This window comes from Mustela putorius, unplaced genomic scaffold (genome assembly GCF_011764305.1).
Source record: "Mustela putorius furo isolate JIRA1106 unplaced genomic scaffold, ASM1176430v1.1 tig00000228_pilon_pilon_pilon, whole genome shotgun sequence".
NCBI lineage: Eukaryota > Metazoa > Chordata > Mammalia > Carnivora > Mustelidae > Mustela > Mustela putorius.
Genome location: NW_025421322.1, coordinates 6,385,450 through 6,412,053, shown reverse-complemented (window position 1 = coordinate 6,412,053; position 26,604 = coordinate 6,385,450). Strand labels below are relative to the sequence as shown.

Below are 26,604 nucleotides of genomic sequence, written 5' to 3'. Positions count from 1 at the left end.
TGTAGGACTCTCCTTTTCTTCTTTCAAAGTTAGCCGAGTCCTTGACTGTCCTTATGAATAATTTGGATTTTTATTAATGTCAAGAGATTTAGACAAGTGTTTTGATGTTTTCATATGGTATTTGTGACAGAGATTGGCTGCTCACCAAGCTTCTGTCTTCTTTCTCCTGATCACACAGCTATCTATATTTCTCAGGTATGTGTTTTTAGTCAGGTATGGTGTATCCCTGGGTTATGGTCAGTGGAATGGCAGCAGGAGTGATGTCAACTAGACGTGACCCATAGCGACACCTTTTACTAGAGTCTCCATGTCCTTTTTGTTTTCATGGTAGTTTTGGAAGCCAGATGTTGAAGTTGGTGGAGTCATGAGAGGGAAAGATCCTGGATGATGAATCATAACCAATCAGAATCCTTTTATCTTTGTGAGGGAGAAATAAACTATTAGATTAAACCACTGAAATTTGGTTGCAGCAGCTGGTGTCACCTGAACTAATATTAAATTCTTGGTGGTCAAGTTGGAGAAAATTTATATTTGTATTAGGTGGAAACACTCTGTACAAAAAATATAGACTAATGCAAGCCGATACCAATGTGAGGGGACATGTCTAGAGGTATGCTTTCAGGTCTGGCCTTTCTGTAGATAAGAAGTGGTAAGATGTCTGGAAACTGGAGAATAAAGTACTTAGAAGAAAGCCATGATCAAAATTTTCATATATCTCAAGGCCTTTTTGGGTGTGCTTTGAGAGAGGAGAATTCTGACTAGTGACTAGAAATTACAAAAATATATATTTTAGCTCAACACAAAGAATTTAAAGTAATGGAAATGTACTGCTTCAGAAGGACATGAATTCCCATTCACTCTATGAGATTGGTAATTACCTGTCATGGATGCCTTTGGTGGAAAGTAGAATTATAAGACAATTCAGATCCTTTCCATACCTAAGTTTCAATGAGTCTATCAACTACTATATCATATTGTTATTATAATCAACTCCTTAGTTGATCTAATATATTTCCAAATAGCTTCTCTTTTCCTAGGATTATAGGGCTGGTAGAAACCATTACAAGTTGTGTTTATGATGGCTTTATTTGTTTTCATAGTGATGCGGCTTATTGTTCCATCAAGGAACTTTCTTCTAGGCCCACCATTAGGTTTCCTTTCAGTTGCAGGCATAAAGCTTAAATATTTATTGGTTAATATAATGGAAAGTCCATAAGACTGAGAAATTCAGCAAAGTTTGATTCAGAAATTTGAAGATGTTATCAACTCCCAGTTGCTGTCCATCTCTTCATCTGCTCTATCCTAGGATAGGATAGTTCAATCCTATGGCAGTTTTGTCCTTTAATGTTAGATGATAACAACTGGAGTGACACGCTTCCTCAATCATGGCCTGAAGAATTGACAGGTTGCAGGAAACACAAGTGGGGAATATGGTGCATGTTAAGGAGATCTAGAAAATGAAATGGGATAAACGCAGTATGAGGAACGAGAAGTATTTTTTAAAAAACAGGAAAATAAGATTAGATATATGCCAAATAATTACGGGAAGCTTCTTAGGTTCTGGAGCAGAGGCATGGCATAATGAAAAGTTTATATTTAGGATGTCTAACCTGATGTTATTTCATTTTGAATAGGGTTGAGTGAGTAGTGGCCATGACTTAATAAATTTCCTTTTTGAGGGTCTTTCAGTGATGTGTTGGAATCGTTCATTGTAGTTCACAACAGCTTGTAAAAGCCAATTTTTAAATTTTCTAAAATTTTGCCTAACAGTTGTTAAATCATTGGTAGCTTAAAATTGATTATGGAGTATTTACACCATGCAAATTGGCAAGCAGTACAAATCAGCACATTTCCCTTCAGTTTACTAGCACACCATTGATATTGCTTAGTATATCTGGTTTTCTTAACCTACTCCAGGATTATGAGAAATCCTACCAAAGAAAAAGGAAAAATAAATTCAAAGACCAAAATAATATCACAAAAAGATTTCATGAGGTTAACAGTCAGTTATCGCTCCATGATAAACAAGCCTAATAATCTCTTCTCCTTCTTCCCAAATGAATAGGGATTGGTTGCGAATAAGTTTATTTCATTTGAAGTAAATACTTCAAAGGCATTATTCTAACCTATTCCTTCTCAGACTTTAGTGTGCATGCCAATTATCTGGACATCCTATAAATATGAGTTCTAATTCAGGAGATCTGGAGAAGTGCTTGAGATTCCACATTCCTAGCAAGCCTGAAGGTAATGCCACTGCTGCTGGTCTGGGGACTTTGAGTAGCAAGGCTTCAATCCATAATTTTTAAAATGTGTTTCAGGAGAAAAGGGTGAAGGGGAGACTATTATTATATAACAGAAATGTTACATCAGAGGAGTCCTTTCTCCAGGTGACATTTTGCAGTAAGAACAGGGAACTACTCTTTTTATGTCTGGTTCTGGAAGGAAACTGCCTTTGATTAAGTTGATTAAATGGAAGGAGATTTTCCAGGTATAAACCAGGGAAGCAGACTGTTGGAAGCACTAAAAATGATTTGATTGAAGCTAGTTAGTTACCAAACAGACCAGCAGCCAAATTGGCTTGATTGGTGCAAACAAATCAAGGAACGAGAGCAAGCTGATTGGAAAGAGATGCTTATCCTTTTTCTTTTGTGTTTATCCTATGTTGTAGGTAGATCATATGTTCTTTGGACGACCCAGGTAAAAAGACAAATGCAGGCTCTCAACTTGGGTTTGGCAGACTCTGCCACCACACAGCTTTGTCTATCAGATGCATTGCTTTGTTTTTAACCTTGTTGCCCTGGATCTGTTTTGCTAAGCTGGTGAATTCAGGGTCATGGAGGAGACTTTCATGAGCTTTTGTGCGGGTAGAATAGACTTCTGCACTTTTCCTGGGAGTACCAAAATGCATGATCCCACAGTTTGGTTCTCCACTTTAACAGTGTTTCTAGGAGGCTTTCTCTTTGGAGATAAACTGATGTCTCCAGGGTTGTAGATTTCTATCCAGGGTTCAGAAATTTCATGAAGACTCTCTGGGTGAAACACCAATCTTTACTGATCTTTTTAAAGTTTCCTGATTCTGTTTTGATAAATATTTTCCTATGGTTCAGGCCAAATGACTGTTACACTAAAACCAGCCTCTGTTTTGTGTCTGGCAATTATGGAAGGGAGAAAGGGTGGAGGGGCTGTGGAAAATGCAAGAACTCTGCAAAGTTGCCTGGAAACCCCTTGTAAACTTGAGCTAAAGTATAGTTAGCAAATGGAAACTGGAATATCCAGGCAATACTAAAATGAACCTTTCTGAGATGCTGCTAAGGCAACAGTAGTTCAGTTTTTACCAGCAAAGAATTAACTTGCCATTGGGCAACCCTGGAAACTTTGACCATGAACCAGGCAACACCATTGAATTTTAATCCTGGAAGAGACCTCAGAGATGCGCTCACCTACTCTGCAGCATTTATAGATGGTAAACTAAGGCTTAGGGAATTTATAACTCGCTCAAAGTTACCCTGCTAGCTGGAGGAAGAGCCAATACTAGGACTTGGTATCCAGTTCTTTTTTTATTATACCAGAGATTGTTGATTTACTATGTACCAGGTTCTATGCTAAATATTTTACATTTATTATCTCACTTAGTTCTCATGAAATTATATGAAACAACTACCATTTATTCATTCATTTATGCCATTCAAACTTATATACATACCTGCTATGGGCCAGCCACTGTCCTAGGTGCTGGGGATACAATTAAAGTTACTGCACTCATATTCTTGTATCCTATTGAGAGCAACAGACAATAATTAAGTAAACCAACAAGTATGATAATTTAAGATGGTGACGAGGACTGTGGTAAAAATAAAACAGTCTGGTATAATAAACGGTGTCCGGGGTAGAGGAAGATGACTTTGAATTGAGGAGGTGACATTTGCACTGACATCTGAGTGTCACTGAGTATTTCAGGCAGAGGAAACAGTAAGTGCAAGGCCCTGAGTGGGGAAGGAGCTTAATATATTCAAAGGGTAGGAATCATGTCAAAGTGATCAGATTATATGGTAAGGGGTAAAAGTGAAATATAGTAGGAAGTATGAAGGATCCTGAAGGACAAGGTAAAGAACTTAGAAAAGTCAGAAACCTTGGAGTAGTTGGTAGTGGGGAGTGATTAAAAAGCAGAGAAGTGAAATGATCCAATTTATGCTTATCTTTGGTCCTTTTCTAGCACTTTTTCATTTTACAAATGAGAAGCAGAAGTACACAGAGTTGCTGTGACTTGCCCAAGGTCAATCAGCTGTTCAGTGGCAAGGATGGCATGCCTTCTGAATTGAACACATGCAGGTCCCATGCTATGCTGTTTTCCATCTCCCTCCCCACAATACTCACAGTATTCCTACGTGTAAAAACAGTTATGCTAGTACATTCAATGAATTTTCTTTTTCTTTCTTTTTTTTTTTTTTTTCTTTAAGTGATTGAGCTAATTCCGCCCCCACCCCCACCAAAAAATGGGTCAGGGACAGCATGCTTTACTGCATTCTGCTCTTAAAGTAGTGAAGAAACATGTTTTCCTTATATAAATTCTGATGTTTAAAAGTCTTCCAGCAGTTATTTCAATAAGTTTTGTTCTTCTGGTGTTGCCGTTTCCTTTTGGACACTGACCAGGCTAAGGCAGCAGATGGTATGGTGGGCACTGGTGCATCTCCATGGAAAGATACAGAATGTGGAAATTAATAATGTGGCATTTCTTTGGTGTTGCTTCTTGGTGAGACTTGTGAATGAATTAGTAAACAAGGTGATCTGAAGGCAGGCTAAGCCCTTGTCCTCTGTTCTTCCTGAACAGTCCAGTCCAAAAACCATTAGATAGGGCTGAGCAAGGTGTGTATTTATTTAGTGTGCATGGTGGGGATGAGCATCATGGGATTAGAGGAGGGATGCTGAAGGGGCTCAGGCAGGATGTTAGAGCTCAGGTTGGATGAGAAGGCTGTCTGCACAGTATGGGTATTGAAGCTGGAGAGGGGTGAAAAGCATCTCTATTCTGGGGCGGGGAAGGCAATGGCAGCAGGCAGCAGTTGTGAGCACACCCAGTGGCCACATATTGGTTTCTAGAAACCATTTTCCACTGAAAGAAACTTTGGAGAGCTGGCTGATTCCGGAACTCCGGCAGGGAAAGTACAAGATGAACCTGGAACATCATATTATGCCAAAAAGTCAGAGGGTGCTTGAAAAATGATAGAATATGTCAAAAGAACAGACACTCGCTTGAAGGGTCTCCTACTCACTGGGATACTTTGAGAATTAAAAAAAAAAAATGTGCAGATTATAACCCAGTGAATAAAACAAGAATCTTTGAGTCCACATTAATGCAAACATATCCATACATACATAACTTGAAAGCTTATTGAGGAATGGGATGTTGACAGTCTCAAAGGATCTTTTTATGGAAAACTTACAAGTTACAAAGGAAAAACTAGTAGTTTACATTGATAGCAGCTAGGTTCCCCCAGTGAGCATCACCAGTAATAGGACATGTCAAAATTACGTGCCACCTGATAAGTGTAGTGAGAAGAATACAGCATCATTTCTGCAATATTCCTGCCAGAGATCAGAACCCAAATCCAGTCATGAAACTACATCAGAAAACCTCAAATTGGGGACCTTCTTTGAAATAACTGATCTGTAATCTTCTAAAAATGCCAAGGTCATGAAAATGATGCAGCAGGGGCACCTGGGTGGCTCAGTTGTTAGGTGTCTTCCTTCAGCTCAGGTCCGGCTGGGACCAAGCCCTGCATCAGACTCCCTGCTCAGCGGGAAGCCTGGTTCTCCCTCTCCCATTCCCCTGCTTGTGTTCCCTTTCTTGCTGTCTCTCTCTCTGTGTCAAATAAATAAATAAAATCTTTAAAAAAAAATGCAGTTATATGTAGAAGAATGAAACTCAACCATTCTCTTACACTGTACACAAAGATAAACCCAAAATGGATAAAAGACCTCAACATGAGACAGGAATCCATCAGAATCCTAGAGAAGAACATAGGCAGTAATCTCTTCGATATCAGCCACAGCAACTTCTTTCAAGATATGCCTCCAAAGGCAAAGGAAACAAAAGCGAAAATAAACTTTTGGGACTTCATCAAAATCAAAAGCTTCTGCACAGCAAAGGAAACAGTCAAGAAAACAAAGAGGCAACCCACGGAATGGGAGAAGATATTTTCAAATGACAGTACAGACAAAAGGTTGATAATCCAAGATCTATAATGAACTCCTCAAACTCAACACACACAAAACAGACAGTCATATCAAAAAATGGGCAGAAGATATGAACAAACACTTCTCCAGTGAAGACATACAAATGGCTATCAGACACATGAAAAAATGTTCTCATCACTAGCCATCAGAGAGATTCAAATTAAAACCACATTGAGATATCACCTTACACCAGTTAGAATGGCCAAAATTAACAAGACAGGAAACAACATGTGTTGGAGGGGATGTGGAGAAAGGGGAACCCTCTTCCACTGTTGGTGGGAATGCAAGTTGGTACAGCCTCTTTGGAGAACAGTGTGGAGATTCCTCAAGAAATTAAAAATAGAACTTCCCTATGACCCTGCCATTGCACTCCTGGGTATTTACCCCAAAGATACAGATGTTGTGAAAAGAAGGGCCATCTGTACCCCAGTGTTTGTAGCAGCAATAGACATGGTCGCCAAACTGTGGAAAGAACCAAGATGCCCTTCAACGGACGAATGGATAAGGAAGATGTGGTCCATATACACTATGGAGTATTATGCCTCCATCAGAAAGGACAAATACCCAGCTTTTATAGCAACATGGACGGGACTGGAAGAGATTATGCTGAGTGAAATAAGTCAAGCAGAGTGAGTCAATTATCATATGGTTTCACTTATTTGGGGAGCATAACAAATAGCATGGAGGACATGGGGAGTTAGAGAGGAGAAGGGAGTGGGGGAAATTGGAAGGGGAGGTGAACCATGAGAGACTCTGGACTCTGAAAAACATTCTGAGGGGTTTGAAGTGGCGGGGGGGTGGGAGGTTGGGGTCCCAGGTGGTGGGTATTATAGAGGGCACGGATTGCATGGAGCACTGGGTGTGGTGAAAAGATAATGAATACTGTTATACTGAAAATAATAAATAAATAAATAAATAAATAAATAAATAAAAATAGAACTTCAAAAAAAATGCAGCAGCAATTGCAGCTTCAAGGAAAGTAATAGCAATGCAATTAAATGCAACTTGAGCTTTTCTAACGATCCTTTTGCTAGAAACAGCATTATTGGGACTAATGGGTAAACGGAGGTGGAGTTTGAGGATGAGATGGTAACACTTCCTTGTTAATTTCCAGCTCTTGATGGTTGTGTTTTGGTTACAACATAAATGCACTAAAGCTTAGTATTCATGGATGTGACAGGGCAGAATACTAGCAACTTATTGTCAAATGTTCTAATGTACTGGTTTTGTCAACTTTTCTATATTTTGGCATTGTTTCCAAATAAAAAGTTTTTAAGTAAAAGCAGGCTAGAAGATAAAGGGACTGATATCCCTCATACACCATACTGCTGTATTTAAAAAGAAGCTTTGTTTGAGGGGTGCCTGGGTGGCTCAGTCATTAAGCTCTGCCTTCGGCTCAAGTCATGATCCTGGGACCTGGGATCGAGCCCCGCATCAGGCACCCTGCTCAGTGGGGAGCCTGCTGCTCCCTCTTCCATTCCTACTGCTTATGTTCCCACTCTCTGTCAAATAAATAAATAAAATATTTTTTTTTAAAAAAGAAGCTTTGTTTGAAATGTGCTAGTTCTGAAACCAGATTGTCTGGGTTCTAATTCTAGTTCTGAGTGTCTTTGGGTGAATTATGTATCCTCTTGGTATCCATTTCTCTCATCTATTTGAGCACATGGGGTATAATAACCCATTTTAAAGGTTTGAGAGGAGATTTCATCAGGCAGAGACCCTGGACAGGTCCTGGCATATGGTAAACAGCTGATAAAATATGTAACTTACTGCTGGTCCTTTAACAACCCAATTCCCTGAACGAGTTCCAAGAAGGACTCCTTGTACTGGACTGCTTCTTATGTTCAGCAGTGGTGTAACTAAGCTCCACCTTATATGGCCAATTATGCTGTGAAAGTAAATTCCTACAAACTTCAGATTTTGGTGACAGAGTTATAACCTTCCTAAGAGCTGTTGGGGAGGCCATTTTTCCATCTTTGGCTGAGTAAACATAATTGTGAGATTTGGCCAGATGAAAACATGGTGATGGCTAGCACCCACAGCCAAGATTATCTAAGACCAAAAACTTGTTTTTGGGGTGTTTGGAATCTAGAATCGCTCATTGTGATTTCACCCTTAGAACTAGAAAGGACTTCAGAATTCAATAGGCTCAATCCTCCCATTTTATGGGGGCGGGGACTGAAGCACAGAGAGGTAAAAGATGTCTGGGTAGGATTGTAGCACTGGAGTTCAGAGACATTCTGAGATAGAGGTGAAGAAGCCTGGGCAATGCTGAGGTCTGGTGACAGAAGGAGAAGAGTGTTTCTAGTGGAGAAATGCACATCTTTCAGGTGGTAGTGAAGGGGTTGACCAGGTTCCAAGTAGGGTCTTGGCTGTGAGTGTGCCTGCTACATTCTGGCCTGAGGGTCCACTCCAACAGCCTGCTAAAGCTCTCGGCTCTGAAAAGCTCCCAGTTTTTCTCAAGAGATCTGTGTAAAACGGATTTTGCATACCATAAACAAAGTGCTGCCTGAACTTTTCACGGCCATCCTTGTGTTCCAGCAGGTTTTTGCATGGCCAGGCAAGGTGTCAGGCCCTTTCTTAGTCTTGAGCTCCTGACCGATTTTTCTGCTTCAGTGGTTAAGTCCAATTTAAGTGCTCTGATTACTTAATGTCCACCCCATAGTTCAAGAGACTCCAACTATTTTTGGTTAGAAAACAAATATTCTCCAGGCTACCGGCAAGTTTGCCAAGACACATCCTGATTCATTATACAACCACCAAGATACAAAGCCCTAAAAATAGGGAACTAACTTTAATATTTCATTTGGCATCAGGATGCTAAGTTCATATTAACTGCAGGCAGTACTTTAGACTAGTTTCATCTGACTTCCTGGGTATTATGCTCTTTGGCCGTGGAGGGCAACTTCTTGTTTATCTTCATCTCTGCTTGGCTTCAGATTAAGGCTCTGTGCATTAAAGAAAGAAGAAAAACTTTTCTTTTCACCACCCATCTGTTTAATAATTATTTTCCCATTTCTTTTTTTAACTCACTTGTTATGCTAACGTTACTGTGTCTAAATAGAATGTCTATATTTGATTGCATTGTTCACTTTAAAAACTTTTTCCTTGTTTGTTTAATTAGAATTTAGAGTATGCCAGAACTAGAGCCCTTTCAATAATGAAGAATCAAAATTACTTTCATAAATCCCAGTGGGTTAATGATAGTATCTGTGTTTATCTCTGAGATCCATTAAGGAAGAAGCCTTTCCTGTTTTCATTTATTTCTTTGGGTAGGGGGAAGCATAAAATTTTTATTTAAAAATTTTGTTCAGATTTAAAATTTCCCCAGTTATTTCTGTATTTTATTAAGCTGCACAATGAACTTTGGGTAAAATGTGTTTTAAGAATGAAAGCGAAGTGCAATTGTGACATGATTATACCCTTCTGGTTGGGCATGATGCTGTGGGTTAGGTAAAAGGATATTCAGCCTTTTAAAGCATGTTCTTTTTTCAGTCATTTTCCTTGCTCAGTTCTGTGAGATTAGGTATGAGACTAGGATTATACTGATGGTCCATATTATTCCTTGACTATCATCCAAGTAAGCTAGCCCAGTCTCCTTTATTGACTTTTGCGTGACCTTGGATATGGGTCTAAGCTCTACCATGCAGATAAAGAACTGACTTGTTGAAGTCACAGATAGGCTTTTACATAGATAAGACTCCTGTCTTCACTTTGCCACTTACAAGAGCAAGGTCTTCCTGGAAAAATCATTTATGAAAACATTAATTATTACTCTAGCACCATGCCTGGCTCATAGTGAGTATGTAGACTGATGATGACGGTGATTCTCATTTCTTTGTTCCCTATAGCACAAGTTCGTGCTGCTGGGAGTGGCAGGCAGGGTTCATTTCAAGCGTTAACTGGATCACTTTGTAGGGCCTTCCCAGAGCACTGTGGGTGAGGGAAGAATTCTGACCCCAGCTCTCCCCTTTCTTCCTCTTGTCCTCTCACAGCCAAATCCCTATTGATTTTTACTGCAGAACAACTAGCCATCCCTTTGATTGAAGGAGGGTGATGATTATTCCTTCCCAAGTGAGGATGGATGTTTTTCTTTGATGAGAGGGAGAAGGAGCACAAGGGGGGGATGTGGGAGGGGGTGAGTTGAATAGGAAAATAAAAGCAGAGGTCAGACAAGCCAGGAGAGTCAGGGCAAATGAGGAGGCCCTTAGGACTGGGAATATCTCTGGTTTCCATGTGGCATAACCCACCTGGCCAGGTGAGAGGGGGGTCACTCATCTAGGAATTTTCAAGGTAGAAAATGTTCTGATCTGAACAAAGTGCTGTTGTATTCCATTGATTTTAATTAGGCATAATTTATGAGCACCTGAGATGTCCAGGTCATCATCCTAGTTGTTGCAAATATGGATGAATAAGAGACAGTCCTTGTGCGATGTCCTTAGGTGCTGGGGCTCCTTCTGCCATAGGCCCCACCATGCCCTGTAATGCACTTCAAACAAACAAAGCTTCCTCACATTACTGATGCCTAGTCAGTGTCTGCCATCCTGGCCAGCTTCAGCCCCGTGAAGGGGGTCAAGGTCTGTGTCTCTTTCTCACCATGTATCTACAGAGTCTACTGGGAGTTGTCATGCAACTCGGACAGTAATTAATACCTGAAGTTAGGTCAGATCTCACAGGGCAAGGGCTCACGCCTCCATTAGACTACCCTCATTTCAGACACTAAGCACAGACTCTAGGATTCCCAGGCCACCTGCACATTTGACTAACTGGGTAAAACTGTGGGGCTTCCCCTACCTCTCCAGTTTCAGTAATTTGCTAGAATGATGTAGGACTCAGGAAAATGCTATCATTGTGATCAGAGTTTTATTATAAAAGCTACAAATGAGAACGAGTCAAAGGAAAGAATACACAGGGTAAGGTCTGGATGGTTCCCCAAACAAGGTACATCACCCTCCGGGCACGATAATGCATACTACCAACCAGGAAATTCAATTGAGCTTCAGTGTGCCGAGTTTTTATTGGAGTTCCAATATATAGGCATGATTGATTAAGTTATTGGCTAGGTGATTGAACTCTGCCTCCAACCTCCCTCCCCTCCCTGGATGTCAGACTGCTATCAGGAGCTGAGCCCGAGGACAAGGAAACCAGAGGCTCACATGGTTAGTTTTTCTAGTATAGCCATCCTCCATCCAGAAACTATCCTGGGGGCTACTGTTAGTCACCTTGTTAGCATAAAAACTTAGGTATGGTCCAAGGAACCGTCAAGAGCAACAAGGACATTCCTGTCACTTGGGAAATTCCAAGGGTTGAGAGGATCCCTTTTAGGAATTGGCCTTTGTCAATTCTTTATTATACAGTAGGAGTGTTAAAAAAAAAAAAAAACACAACAACACTGTTTGTTCAAAAAAAAGGTGAGTCTATTAACACCCATAAAACGAGGCCTGGTAGGAATGGTGCCATGCCTAAGGTGCACAGAAAGGGTGGCATCTGCATGACCTTGGATGACTGAGGGTTTTGACAGGCAGGAAGCAGAGAGGGGACAGGAAGGGGCGGGGTGAGGAGAGAGGATAGGAAGGCCCTGGGGGTGGGGGGCAAAGGCTCAGTGTGTGTGTTTCCAGGGCATGAGGGTTAGAGGCACCATCAGCAGCATCTCGAAATGTGTGTCTGCTCTGGGCAGGCCCGTATTTTATGTCCTCTTAATAATGGTATGTGGGTATTTTTTCAATATGTATTTAGTGAGGGAAGCCATAAGTCAGTTTCCTATTAATAACTCTTTACTCCTTCCTTAATGTTTTCATCCGCATGTCAGTGGATCCTTTCCCCCTTCTCTGGCCTTCTCCAAAACAAAATTCCACCTCTACCATCTGTAGCGGTGTGTGAGCAACACAGGCTGGATGGAAAAGGCAGAACAGCCTGGAGTCTGGCATTGGCCCTGACTCCATCCTTCACTAGCTCTTTGACCTTGCACAAGCCACGAAACCACTGGGGATAACAGCAGTGTCTCCCTCCTAGGCTTGTGTGAACTAAACAAGCTTGTATAGAAAAGTCACTTAGCACACTGCCTGCCACGTTACCTATACCAGGGATCCTTCTTAGCTACCGTTTCAAAAAGCACAAGGAGAAAAAGTCTGAATTATTTCATTTGAAAGGATCTGGTTGTTCTCCCAAGACTTGCTTCTCCACCATGCAGCTGCTGGGTTACCTTTCCCTTTTTCGCCCTTCCCTGCTCAGACTGTCCCTCCCTGGATCTCTCTGTCCTTTACTCCAACTAACAGACTCCCAGCCTCTATCAAATCCTGTTTTGTTAAATGCCAGCAGCTTCAGACTGAGAATGCAGATTTTGCTTGCATTTGTTTGAGAGTAAGACCTTTCATTGTGTACCCTTTATGCACTGGACATCTGGCTAGCCTACTGTTAATGTGACTCTGAACATGAGGGAGAAGCAGAGAGTAGGATGAGATCGGTAACCCAGGGCCAGTGGAATCAGATTATGCCTTGAGTAGCCAGGGCTTAAATCCATTGGCAGTAAGGAGCCATTGAAGGTGTTTGAACAGAAGACCAGGTACAAGGGAACCATTTAAGAAAAGTTCTCCAGGTATGATTATTCCAAGGTCCTCTGCATCCAAGCAGAAGTAAGCCAGTTGCAATGCTGTAAGGCAGAGATGGCTATGCCCTCAGAAATTCACATCAACAACCTGCATTAGTCTCCTTCTGGCTCAACAGAAACAGCATGCATTTATCGAATGCCTTTCATGAGCAAGAGTCTGGGCCCCACTGGGCTCCACAAAAGTGGTTTTTACTGAGGGACCTCCTGAGGTCTCTGATCCTTCATTTCAAAATCGCAAGATTTCCTTGGCTCTTGAGAAGGGCAAGTGATAGCTGCACTGACCTCTGTTCTACAAATTAGTGCGAGGAAGATTTTTGCTGTATACTCAGTGTCTCCCCAGATTGCAGACAAGACAGACACACAGCAGCTGAATTAAGGCAAGGTCCTAAGAGCCATCAACTGATCCTTTGTATATGTCATGAAAACTTCAGTGGTGCTGTGGCAACCTCATGCTTCCTATGATGTTCTTTAGGTTGGGAAAAGAGCCAGCAGTCAGATATTCCCAGTTTGAGGAGCCTGTCACCATCAGTAGTGGCTGTTCTTCATGTAGTGACAGATTAAGTGGGTGACAGAGGGATAACCACCGACCCATATCTACTTCACTGTGAAAGAGATGCTGTGGTTCTTCCAAATGCAAATGCAGATTGTCCTGACAGCTCCCTTCCACTGAAGCGCGGGATCTGTGTCCTTGGCCAGCTGCAGAGGGGCTCCTGGAAGAAATCCAGGCCCATTAAAGAGATCCGGGATGTGAAGCCACCCAAACGCCTCGGAACCTGTGGGGATGAAGAGAGAAGGAAGACAGAAGGGAACTTGGGAAAGAGAAGGTGTGATTTCTCGAAAGAAAAGGATGGCTGTTGCCTCCCTCTGGTCGCCTCTGTTACACATGCGTGCTCAGCTGCCAGGCAGCAAGTAAGTCCCCATGGAGACAGGTTCTCTCATCTTGACAAAGTGGACATCTCTTGGCTCTCATAGCACCCTGGGAAAAAAGTAGCCCCAGGAAACCTCTCAGGGTCACCCACGTGTACATCTTTCTCATCATCACGCCATGCATGTCAGATGCTTCTCCCTGTTCTCTGGGTTCCTTTTGCCTCTCCTCTGCTGGGTATGGAGCTGATGAAGAGTCCCCAGCCAGAGCTGGGTAACAGGTGTGCTCTACAGCTCTGATGGGTGGGGCAAGTGGGCTCAGGGAGGGGACCTTTTTCTCTGGGAATGAGGTGTGTCTGGTAGGTGTTGCCTGTGTGACCCCGCCCCCCCTGCCTGTGGCCAGGGAAACCAGCAGGTAAAAAGGAAGTGTGGTTCTGCCGGCCTAGGAGGATGAAATCACAGGGAAAGGGAGATGCTGGCATCAGAGAGAGTTGCCTGAGCTGGGAGAAGAGAAGCAGTTTGTAAGCCGGTCTAGTGTGATAAGCGTGGAGCATAAGAGATGAATACATGAACATGTGAGCTTTTTAGTAGTTTCATTTTACAGATCTGGAGGCCCGTGTAGCTTGCATTTGCATTCTTGTGTGGACAAAACCGGGGGGCCACAGCTGCCACAGGGGTGGGGGACCGTGAGGGGCAGCTGTCTGGGGCTTGCTCCTGCATCCGCACAGCAGCCATTTCCTGTTTACCTCCTGCCTGGCATCTTCGGGGATGCTAAGAAGCACCTGGATCTAACACTGCCCTCTGAAGAACTTGCTCCTTTTTGCTGTAATGACCGAAAAAAGAAAAAAAGAAGAAAAATATTGTTGGTAGTTGAAATAGACCTAATGGTCTTTAAACAATACATAAACTCAATTTCTTTCTCTTCTCTCTTGTTTTGTCAAGCGTGGATGTGATGCCTTGACTTTGGGAGAAGCAGGGACTCAGCTTGGAGGAGATAGACCTCTTGGGTCCTACAGCAGATGCCTGAAGGACAGTGTAAAGCTGAACAAACAGATCCCAGAAGTTCCCAGGCCTCACTATAACTAGAGAATTAGGACAAGTATCCATTGTGGAAACCTAACATTGGAAAAGACCAAGAGAATTGAAGTCAGGGGGTTAAGTGGCTTCAGTTTGTTTGTTTATTTGTTCAAGAAACATTTGCTGAGTACCAGGCACCAGGAGAAATGGTAAAATGTGATAGGAATAATGTGCTTGAGGAATCACTATTCCAGCATGTGCAGTCATGCCCAGTGGCAGACACAGGGGCCTTTTCAAACCTAGTGCTTCCAAATCAAGCTGGGAAACACCGTCAAAGCCCCAATGGAGGGAGGTAGGAGTAGGGTCTGCACTCAGTCTTGTGCCCTGAATCCAGCTGCCACACATCCACAGAGCATGGCCTCGCCTCTACATCCTTGCATCTGGGCCGCCTCCCCACTCCTTATGTGCTTTGGCCTGAGGTTGCTGAGGATGCTCTGGTCCTGTTTGTCAACATCCTGCCTGGAAACCTCTTTGCTCAAGGCTTTGAGTTCATATGGTATATTTTCTATCTTCCAAATCACCATACGTTACAATTATACCAAATGTTTCGATTACAAAACATGGGGCTCCATTTTTTCATCCTTTATAGTATTTTCCTCATCGTTTCTTGGCCTCTCAAAATATATATATTGCCATATATAAATATATTAATATATTTATTCATTTGACCACCTGTGACCTCTTCCAAAGCCAGACACTACATCCTTTACTTTCGTTAGGGCAGCGTTCCGCTTGAACAGTCCTATTGCATCGCAGTCAACTATGCTGGGCTCCAGAGAACCACAAAATATCAATGGCCTATCACAGCAACAAGCAACTGCTTTCAGATCACGTGACTATAGCTCAGCTGGGCTTGGTTAGGCGTAGATCCACACTGTGGGCTTAGATCAGGTCCGTTGTGTGTGTGTCTCATTCTTCTTGGACCAGCAGTTCCCAGGGGCAGAGCCTTCCCACAGCCATGTCAGAGGTGCAGCAGGGACATGGGCCAGCATACAATGTCTTTTAAGGCTTAGACTCAGAACCTGCTGCGTTGGCCAACACAACATCAGGGAGGCAGAGATGCATACTCCGTTTCTAGTGATTTTACCTACAAAATCACACACCAAAGGGAGCGATGAGGAATTGAGAAGCTAGTGAAATCTATAATATACAGTTATCCTGCTGTACAGGGAGGTTATCTGGGGAATCCAATGGTCTCTGAAGGAGACTTTCAGTTAATCCTCTTTCTTTTAGCCCCAGGATCACCTCCTTCTTCCAGAAATACCTGGTCCTGCCAATTCCTGGGCCGCTTGGGGGGTTACGTAAATCTGGTTGCTTCTTGTCTTTCCCACTACCGCCTTAGGATTCATATTTTCAGGTTTGTTGAGTCAGTTACCACTCACCCATCTGCTTTCCAGCTTCCAAAATTTCATTGCTTTTGTTTCTTTTCATATTTTCTTTGTTCTTGTGAGTTTAGGCCTATAATAAAATCCTTTTACTGTCATTTTTGTGGGGCTTGGGGAGAGCGTAAGGCTAAATCCATGTTTTCAATCCATCATCATTCCCACCTGGCTCTTCCTTGACACCTTAATGATCAGTCTCCTTTCCCTCTTCAACTACTCTGGCTTTAATTATGTGCTGCTCAGAGCCCCTTGTTGCCCGGAGACGACCGAGTGGAGGAACTCTGAGGAAGTGCCTGACGGGGTGGTGACTCACCTCGCAGTCTGGCTGGTGGTTGGAACACGATGTGAGCTGCAGAATAACCCTTTCTGACTCAGTGTTGTGTCCATAAACACAGATGCATTTGAAGAAGCCATCTACCTCTTCAGAGTTCTGAATCTACATCGCTATTTTTTAAAAATCTGAACCTAAGTCCTAGGACTCATTCAGTTGAACACACACATGTGCACACGTGTGTAATAACAAGGTGGATTTTCTGATACTAAGTTGAAATGCCAAAGAGTACAAAATGCAACACCTGCTCTGTTTTGATTGCCTTCATTCTTTTTTTCCTATCATTTCATTGAAATAATGGAGGTGAAGGAGGGATACTCTGTTAATTCATAGTTTGACCAGTTCTTTCATGCTTTCTAAATGTGGATTGACTATTGGATCTTACCCTCCGATGGGAAGACTGAGGACAAGAGTGCTGTAGTAATAATAATATTTATGTACTAGATTTATGTACAAGCTTCTCTACAGTGCTAGGTACCAGAAAGAGTGGTTGCAGGTGAAAACCATCTGGAAACTGATTGGAAACATGGTGGAGTGCTATTGGGACAGGACCTCCATACGTATATCCAAGCACAGGAGGAAGGGAGACTGGCTTGTAACAGTGAACCTTGAGCCAGAAAACCGGTGTTCAAACCCTGATTTTACTTCTTACATTCTGTATTCCCTTGGGTAATTTTTTGTTCTCCTGGATGAGGAAACAAGCCGCCTTGCTCACAGGGTTGCTGGGAAAATGAAAGACAATGAAAGTTCTTTGTGAAATAAAAAGTTCTGTCCCAGTACAAGTTTTATTTGAGGGAAGTTATGGACGTAAGTAGTTATTACAATATTGGTAGTAAGAAATCCGTTCTTTATATCTTCCATTGCTTGGAACACCTCACTGCTGGCGAGCTGAATGAACTCAGCAAATTATTCACAATCTGCAAGTTTTCACTATAAGGAATGGTTAATGATACTTAACACCTGATGGGCACTTGGTAAGAGCCATTCCCTCTTCTACGCACTTTCTAAATATTAAGTCATGTAATCCTCAGAACAGCTCTATGAAGTGGGCTCTATAGATGTTATTGCCACCATTCTAAACTGAGGGAAACTGAGGCCCAAAGAAGTTAAGTAAGTTGTTAAAGGTCGTGTCATTTATGAGTGGAGCCAGGACCTTCCGACAGGCAGCCTGGCTCAGAGGTCTGCCGGATAACTGCCCTACGAACTCAGGGACAGGGTGGCCTTCATGTGTACCTCCCATTCTCTTTAGACAGGCCTTTCTGGGATCTTCTTCCTTTGATAATCCACTAAATGATCTTCAGTGTTCTTCTTCAGATTCTATTCTTATTTCACTACTTTCTTGTTAAACAATTGCAATGCAGGCTTTAATTACTATCTGTTGTTATGATAATCTTAAGATAAAGGCCAGCACCTTGAACAGGGCTTCCAAGTGGTCATTACAGCTTCAACCTATCTCCCATCTCTTTTTTTTACATCCCTTCCTACAGCCATAGGGATCTTCAGTAAATATCCCTATGCACCCCTGTCTTACCCCAGTACCTTTGCACATGAAGCTGTTTCTTTTGCCTGGAACAGTCCCAATCCCTCACCTACTAGAGCTGTTCCGCTGTAAGTCCTTTAGGTACTTAACTTAAAATGACAACTTTCTTTGGAAAGCTTTCCTTGACTTTTCTAATCTTTATTAAGTGTCTCACAAGTATCCTGTGTAACACTTACTATAATTTTTTTGCAACTGCTTTCTAATTATCTGTCTTTCTGGCCACACTAGAAATCCCTTAAAGGCAAGGACATGTAGGTCGAGCTCATTACTGTATACCCTGAGACTAGCATAAGGTCTTGCACCTAATAGGAACTCAGTAATTATTAATTGAATATTACATGAATATTGTATAAAAACATTAAAGGTTTCAAATTGCCCATTCCCAAAATAAGACCCCCCAAAATTCAATGTTTTTTTTTTTTTGTACTAATGGATTATCACATAAGAAGGCAAACTGAAGACATATCTTTACTGCTGGTTATCCAAGACATTGGGGAACAAAAGAAAGTAAGAAGAGAACTTTCTTCCTTTTTCCCTCAGAAGTTTTGACGCCTCCCCCACAGGGTGCCAGGGTGGTTCAGTCAATAAAGCTCCAACTCTTGGTTTTGGCTCAGATCAGGATCTCAGGGTCCTGGGATTGAGCCCTACATCAGGCTTTCCGCTCAGCAGGGAATCTGCTCGAGATTCTCTCTCTCTCTCCCTCCCTCCTTCTGCCCCCCCACCTCATGGTCTCTCTTTTTCAAATAAATAAATACATCTTTAAAAAGAGAAAGTTTGCCACCCCATTAACTCAGATCACTCATACCCCATAATGAGATCACTCATTCACTCAGATCATTCATACCCCAAGCAATGCGGCTTTGAGACAGTAGTGGAAAGGTAGATATGGTGACTGACATCCCTGTTGGCCTCATTTCATACTTCTTCAAACACTGAAATTCTTGCCTCTCTAGAGGCACGTTCTCTGGAGACAGGAAATTTTGGAAGCAGGGACTGAAGATGGTGTCTGCACTGACCTGGTCACCATAGTACTTGTCCTCCACATAACCTACTTATCAAAACTCAGCCTTATCTGTTCTCAGGAGCAAAAGGAAGTGTTGGAGGGGACATGGCTTTGCCCTATGAACCCAGGCATTTTTACCCAAAACATGCTTATGTCATTGTCTTCTTCATATTCATTTTTTATTAGTCTTTTCATCCGTAAGTTGAAGCAACTCCAGTCATTGAATAGAGTCAGTCTTCTAAACGAGACTGCTTATTATTCTCTTAGCTTCCAATGAGTCACTTGTCAAGGTTTGTAATTATAAGCTTGCTTACATGATTATTTGTTTACTCTCTGCTCCATGACTACTTCAAACCCTGCCTTCCCTACTTGCCTGACCACTGTAAGATCCGTAAGGGCAAAGACTGTGCCTTTTTTGTTTGCCACTTGGTCCCCAGAGCCTTGCATGATGCCTGGCATATAGTAGAAGCTCAATAAACGCTTATGTAAAAATATCACTGGTTAAACAACTGTCCTAATGAGGAAAGGCTTGTAGGTGATGCCCTACTGCCCTGTAGATTCCTGAGGCTCTCCAGAGTCTACACAGCTGACCTCAGGTGAAAGGGCTTATTTCACAGAGGAGCAGGGAAGAGTAAAGAGCCTCATAGCAGACTTCATTCCACTCATTCTTGTCTTACTGCTCTCTATTTTGTGTTCTTCCACAAATCAGCCCCCATGGAAGGAAAAGGCTCCCAGGCTGGGATTTGAAAGTAATTTAATGAAGGGGATTGTCCGTAAATGTGTGGGCAGGAGCAGAGGAGCCAAAGCAGGTGCTGAAACAGCCAGGGACTAACCGTGAGACTTACTCTTGAGCCTAAAGCTAAAAGCCAGAGCTGGCCAGCACTGCAGGTGTGGAAAGGGCCACTCACAGGGGCATACTTGTAGAAGGACAGTGTCATTGCCAGAAGCACGATGCAAGGCAGGGAGGGAAAAAGGAAGAAATGCCCCAAACTCTTTTTCCTCCCAACCTTTAATCTCTTGCTATGTCTTAAACTGGCACAGCTCAGCAGGAAGCCAGAGAGCAAGGCGTCTCAGGTGGTGCACTCTGTAGAGATCAGCTTCCTGGGGCATAGAAGGGTGCTAGGTGGATCTGGATGGGAGCAGGAGGAAAGCTAGCATGTGCCATTGTTGTCTGTAAGTGACTCTTTCTTTAAATAATGAGAGGCTGCTTGTGGCCAACTTCATTCTCCTCCCCACCACCCAGATCAATCACGGTGCCTGCTGTTGCCTGACATTAGTTTACTCCTCAGTCTTTCTGCTTTTTTTCCACTCTATGGTCTACTATTTTTTATATGTCTTGCCTAAACTTTTCCAGAAAAAATCTGATGGTGTCACTCTCTTGTTATGGACAGATTACTATGGCTTACGCACTTGTCTCTGGTTCAGTTAGCTAGCCAGTTCAAAAGCAGGCTGGCCTGTGAGTGAAAAATGTCTCAAAAAATGTTGTGGGTGGTAGACTTGTCAGAAGAAATGGTCTAACTAAAGCCACCTTGCATGTCCAATTTGTCACCCCCACTTCCACCCCAAGGTGACCATCCTCCCTAATGAAGCATAATAATATCAATGTCCAGTTGTTGAGAGAGACAGACAGGCTAATGCTCACCGTTAGAGTCCCCTAACACAGGTCAAGTTGCCTCTGTCAGTTGAACTCACCAGATGTGCCTAGCGTGGCTGTTTCTTTTTCTGTGATGCGTCTTCAGCGTCCGCCTCTGACAGCTGTCATGTCCCAGATGTTATGTTCAGGGTCTGGTTCATGAGCTGATGTTGTTCTGCTTCTAATCAGAATACCCATATTCATTTGTCTTCATAAAAAGTAAATGACTCTGTCAGTGAGGTTCCTGATAAAAGGAACAGGGCATGACGGTTTTTATTCATAATCAGCTCTGCGAAACCTCCTGCAAATAGGAAATGAGTGTTTTCTGGCATTTTGGATTATGTTGAAAGTTGAATTTACAAAAAATGATAGCAGCTGTTGGGAAAGTTTCAGGATGGCCACCTTGATTGGTGGCAGGGATGCTCTACTTGTGCGGTGCCCATTTCTCCTTGGTGTGGCTTCTCCTCTAAGTCACCCCCTTCAGGAACAGGTTGGTGGAGGCAACCCCAGAGCAGTTACTGAGCCATTCCAGACCACTTCTCTATGTCAGAACTCGCTACAATGGATGACTCTCCACACATACTTTTCCCTCCTGAGAACACATATTCCTTTTTCTCTCAATCTTGTAAAATTCTCATCCTTCAGCATCAACTCAGATGCCTCTTTCCAGGCTTGGGAGGGCAGTATCTGCAGTCAGACCACTTAAACTTTCTATCTAGCCATCCATCAGTTGGACCTTAATTTCTTTATCTGTAACCATGGGAGAGTAATTGGGTGAGGCTGCGTGTATTAGTGGTTGAGCGTGTCGGCAGCAGAGCCAGACTATCTGGTTTCAAATGGTGGCTTCACCACCTCCTATTTGTATGACCTTGAGAAAATTAATGAGCCCTTCAATGCCTCAGTTTCTCCACCTGGAAAATGGAGGTCATAAGATCTGTACAGATCTGCTGTGAGGATTAAATGAGTTTATTGAAGAAGAAGCCTATAGAATAGTGCCTCACACATGGTAATGTTTCATGAGTGCTCTGCTTTATTAGTTTCTATCTCACTGGATTGTAGGGATTAAGTTAGGTAAAACATATAAAGCACTGGAATCATGCCTGACCCAAAGTCAGTTCTCAATAAATGTTGGTGGTAGTTGTTAACGTTGCAATTTTTCTTATTATTCTCCAACTTGCCAGAGAGAGGTTATCTGTCTCTTGTGTTCCTACAGTATATAAATAATACCTTTAGGACTATTTCTACACTGTCCTTGTTTGGATTTTGTCTTTCATGTTGGACTATGTGGTCCTTATAGGCAAGCATCAGTAAGAAATAAATGTTTGAAATTGCTTAATATGAAAAATGGCTATACCTTGGTAAGGTTTTTGTTGCTAGCTGGTCAGCATTGACACTGGTCGCTTGTCAGTGGAATTCTTGAATTAGCAAGAGGCCAACAGCAATTGGGTTTTTGGTTTCGGTGCATCTCCCTCTCCTCATTAGCTCATGTGGTTTAGCAAGTACATAGGCTGAACACAAATACTGGTGCTAAGAGTGGGTCTTTTCCTATTCTTCAGGTAAGGGATATGCAGTGTTTGAAATGAATGGTGTTAAGTGAGAGCTGGGGCCTCTCCTTTTCACTCCCCTTATGTGAAACATTCGCTTGCTTTCAAATGTAGTTGTCATACCCTTGACACAACCTGGAATTCTACCACCACAAAGCTTGTTCTAGAAAGACAGCCATATCCCAAAGATGACTCATTCAGGTGATGGCTAACTACATTCCCTCCCCAGGCTAATGACTTGAGATGCTTGGGGATAAAAGAAAAAGAACATAAGTAACAATTTATCACTTCCTGTTTGGGACCTTCCTGCGGTAAAAAGAAATATATCTTTGTCTGACTTGAAATGGTTTGACCTGTGCTTGTGATAAATTAATGACTATAAAAGAATTGACATCAAACAATGATTTGCTTGAGAAATTGCTGTACTTAGGCTGAAATGATGCTTTCAGTCAACACTCCAGCAATCATCCCTACTTGCTGGTAAACATCTTTGCAGGTGCACACACATGACAAGGGCACCACGAAATGCCCAGTGTGAGCCCTTGTTTGTTGAAAGGATGCACAGATGCTATTTTTGCAGTCTGGTTCATAAGTTTATATTATACTTCAGAATAATCTTAAACATTAGTTCATATAGATAGTAAATGAATGAGTGGTATATTTCTGATCGAAGAGAAGCATAGACTACTTTCAAGGCTTAAAATGTATTATAGCCAAACTATAGAAAGGAATTTATCCAGTAGAATTTCTCCCTTCTATGTGTTATTTCAGACCGGATTAAAATCTTAAATGTGTTGGCTTTGTTTGTTGGTAAAAAGTTGGTACTTCTCTTAAAAACACATTTGTAAGCAGCCTTAATTTTATCATAAAATATGTATAACTTTGGTGGTAGGTTCTATTCTGTAGCCTCTGGGGGCATCCAAATGTGTTCTCTGTGGCGACTGTGGATTTAGCTGTTCTGTGTGATGTGCCTTTAACTTCCAGACAATTTGACCTTGTGTGTTTTCCATTCAGCAGCTGACCAATTAGCTTCTGTACAGTTTATCCGTATGTTGTGATGCTTTTTAATATCTTACATCCAAACCTTCAGCTTGTCTCATTCTGGGTTGGGATTGTCTGTTGGCCTAAGAGCTGTGGTCATTGTACTGTGTTTGTCCTGTGAGTTTCCCCAAACCAGCTGTGCATACGGCTGTTTGTCCAGGCTCTGGGGACCAGTAGACTCTGTTATACTAAAGGTTAAGCAGATGCCAGGGCTCTATCTAGATTCTACTATTTGGTGCTAATTTTTGGTATATTTGTGTATGGTTTATATTTTTAATTTCCTATATATTATGATATTTTGAAGCCTTCAAAACCTTTCTGGCTGGGGAGACACTGCCCCTCCCCAGGCTAACCAGTTCTTAGCCATAGCAAAGACTCAGGGGCAACATGCCTTTGATAAGAAAAATAACCAATCTAGAGCCATGCCTCCTCCATCAGCTCATTTACACCAAGCCAACATTTCCCCTGCTTACTCACACCAGGGCCCTTACTCACGCCAGCCAATGAACGACCACCACTGTAGCCCCAAACCCATTGGAATTATTCAAACTAGCCAATCCTAAACTGTTTCTCCTGCCCTGCCTCGCGTTTCCCATGGAAGCCCCAGTAAAGACTGTGGCCTAGGCTTTCCCCTCACTCTTGTTTTTTGCCTCCTGACTATCCTGAGGCTTCCCCCATGTGGCCTGTATGGGGTGGTGTACTTCCTGTCCTCAGGACCTGTGAGTATAATAAACTTTTGTCTTCCTGAATCTCTTCTGTGTCTCCCCTTATGACTGACCATCCTACAAAATCACACAAAACAATTTGCATTTTCATCAGTCGTGTCAACATTTGAGGGAGTCGTGTTGGAGTCAGTCAAAATAGACTATGCTTTTGCTTTTCCTTGTGTACTCCATGTGACTGATGGGGGATCACTGATTGTTACATATATCTTCACACAAGGGGGGTGCCACTAAATGTCCTTGTTTCATTTCAGTGCTTATCTTGTCTCAGTGTCAGGAGCTTCTCCTTCCTATCTAATCCAAGGCAACTGGTTTCCCTTTGTCTCTGCCTTAATAAATCATTTTCTAGAATTATTTGAGATTCATTTCAACATGCTAGACTCCAGAACATTCATCCAGGTAGTCTTCCTCTCAAAATTACAAATGCAACAAAATCTGCTAGGCTCAAGATGTTGATACGTGTTCAAAGAGCACACCTTGAACCTTGAAAAGAATATAAGTGATAAAAGATGGCACTAACTGCATGCTGACTACCATTCTCCTAGAAGCTCCACTTCTGCAATGAATTGGCTCCCAGAGAATCAGGTCTTTTGTTTTTTAACCATATGATGAGGAAAGCACTCATGGGCTTTTGGTAAGACTGCCCTAGAATCACACTGGCCACTGTCACTTACTACCTGTCTGATCTTAAGGCCACCATTTCACATCTCTGATTCTCAGTTTCAGCTTCAGTAAAATGGGGACAATGGTAGCTACCTCATGGTGTTGTCATGAGGATCAAATGACATCATCAAATAGAAAGTACGTCCCAAATGGTAGCCATTCCACAATGTTGGTTTCTCTCTGCCCCATTTGTTAATGCAATGTGACTGTAATGCTATATAATGATAAGTACACTCAATTTAATTTTTAACAAACTACACATTAAATCAGAATTTGTAGCTGTTTAGACCAGGTTGAGCAGTTTATTTTTCTTACTGAGAAGAAGGGGTTTGCTCAGCAAATTTTTCTGTCAACTGGAATGGCGCTAAGGAGAAAAGTTAAGCTACTTACAGCTTTTAAAAATTCCTACTTGCAATAAAGAGAAAGAATTAATTAAAAACAACCATTATCTAAGTCACTGAAAGGGTTGGAGAGACAACCTATTTAGTAATGCTTGCCACTGATTTGTACGCAATTAGTTTCTGTGCGACTTACAAAGGCGTGCCTCATTAAAACTAGTCTGTATTTCAGACATCTCATCAATTAAGATGTGTTTCCTTTTCAGTTAATCTGAATCCGTGAGTTTCTCTGACATTGCAAAAATGGAACGTTGAGTTCAGGTAAAGAGCTGTCCATCCTTCACCAAAACTGTGGGAAAGACCTTTATTCAATTATGGAAATTTACATTACATTTACATTACACTACACTTAGGCTAATTATTGCTACACTCCTATTTCTTAGCCCTTCATTAATTCATAGAACATTTATTGACAGCCAGTCAATGAGCTAGCACTCAGTTACAGAAGAATTTTTCTTCTGGCATCAGGGAAAGAGATAAAACTTGCCTTCTTTAACAGTGAAAATGTGCTTTCTCCCTCTATCTGCAAATCTTGATCAGATCCAAATACTGATAGATACCAGGCTTAACAAGATGTTTAATAAATCATCTCATGCACACTTTACTCCATCCTTTGAATGAATAAGGGCATGTCAAGAGTCAATCATTTGACATCCAGAAGTGAATACAGGGATGACCCAGACATTAGGTGAGGCCAGAGAGACATGGGTGATCAACTGACCTCAACTTCAGGCTTAAAGGTACACTATAGGTGGTTATCATTATTAAGATATTTTTAGGATGCAATTATATATTGCATGTTTCTATTGCTACTTGTGTATTTTTACCATTATTTCTCTGCTTGTTCAGGGTTATTAAGAAGTGATTAGAAATGACAGCACTGAGTTGGATCATGCTGTTTGCCTGCCACCCTGATGTTATAATTTTGATCTTTTCTTAACAATATTCTCTAAATATGTATAACTTGAAAAAGCTCCCAAAACCTTTTGTCAAGGTCATCAGTGACCTCTTGATGATCACTTCTCAGTACTCATACTGTGGACTTTGCAACAGCTTTGACACCACTAAGCATTCCTTTTTTCTTGTTCTTTATTTTTCTCTATCTTTTGAATTATTTGAATTCGGTTGCAAACTTTAAACTCTTTAGTTTTATACTAGATCCCTCAAAATCTTATCCAGCCACTTGGTTTCATGAAAGAACATTTTAATGTAATTCTTGAGCAAAATCTTTTATTTTTGTGTTTATTGCTATTAAGTAAATGTAATCCTTTCCTACTATGTCAGTGCTCGGTGAATGTTTGCCAAATTTGGAATGACCATGGAAACTGGGTTTTTAAATAGTCCTTTATCTCCTACTTTATCATTATAGCATAGTTGTCTGAAATTCTTCATCTATTTCTATTTTTTTAACCTTGTAATTTTTATAAAATTTTGTGTAATTATTATTGATTTAGCTTCTTTGATGTGGAATCCACTCCTTTGGCCTAAGCGTCTTTAACTCTTTCCCCAGCCCCCTATTTCTCTCATTCATCTGCTTCCAGATCTGTTTTATTCTTCTTGGGATCTTC

General features: G+C 41.8%; 1 protein-coding gene and 1 long non-coding RNA gene across 4 annotated transcripts in view; one reads left to right on the top strand and one right to left on the bottom strand.

Moving 5' to 3' along the window:
* The window catches only part of NCALD (neurocalcin delta), a 383,045-nt gene that overhangs the window by 169,393 nt on the left and 187,048 nt on the right, over positions 1-26,604 (top strand). The window lies entirely within an intron of this gene.
* LOC106007450 lies at positions 1,074-8,277 on the bottom strand. The gene is made up of 3 exons (XR_001182206.2): positions 8,002-8,277; positions 3,704-3,774; positions 1,074-1,450 (listed from the first exon to the last, which is right to left on the bottom strand). It is a non-coding gene; the product is annotated as an uncharacterized LOC106007450 (long non-coding RNA).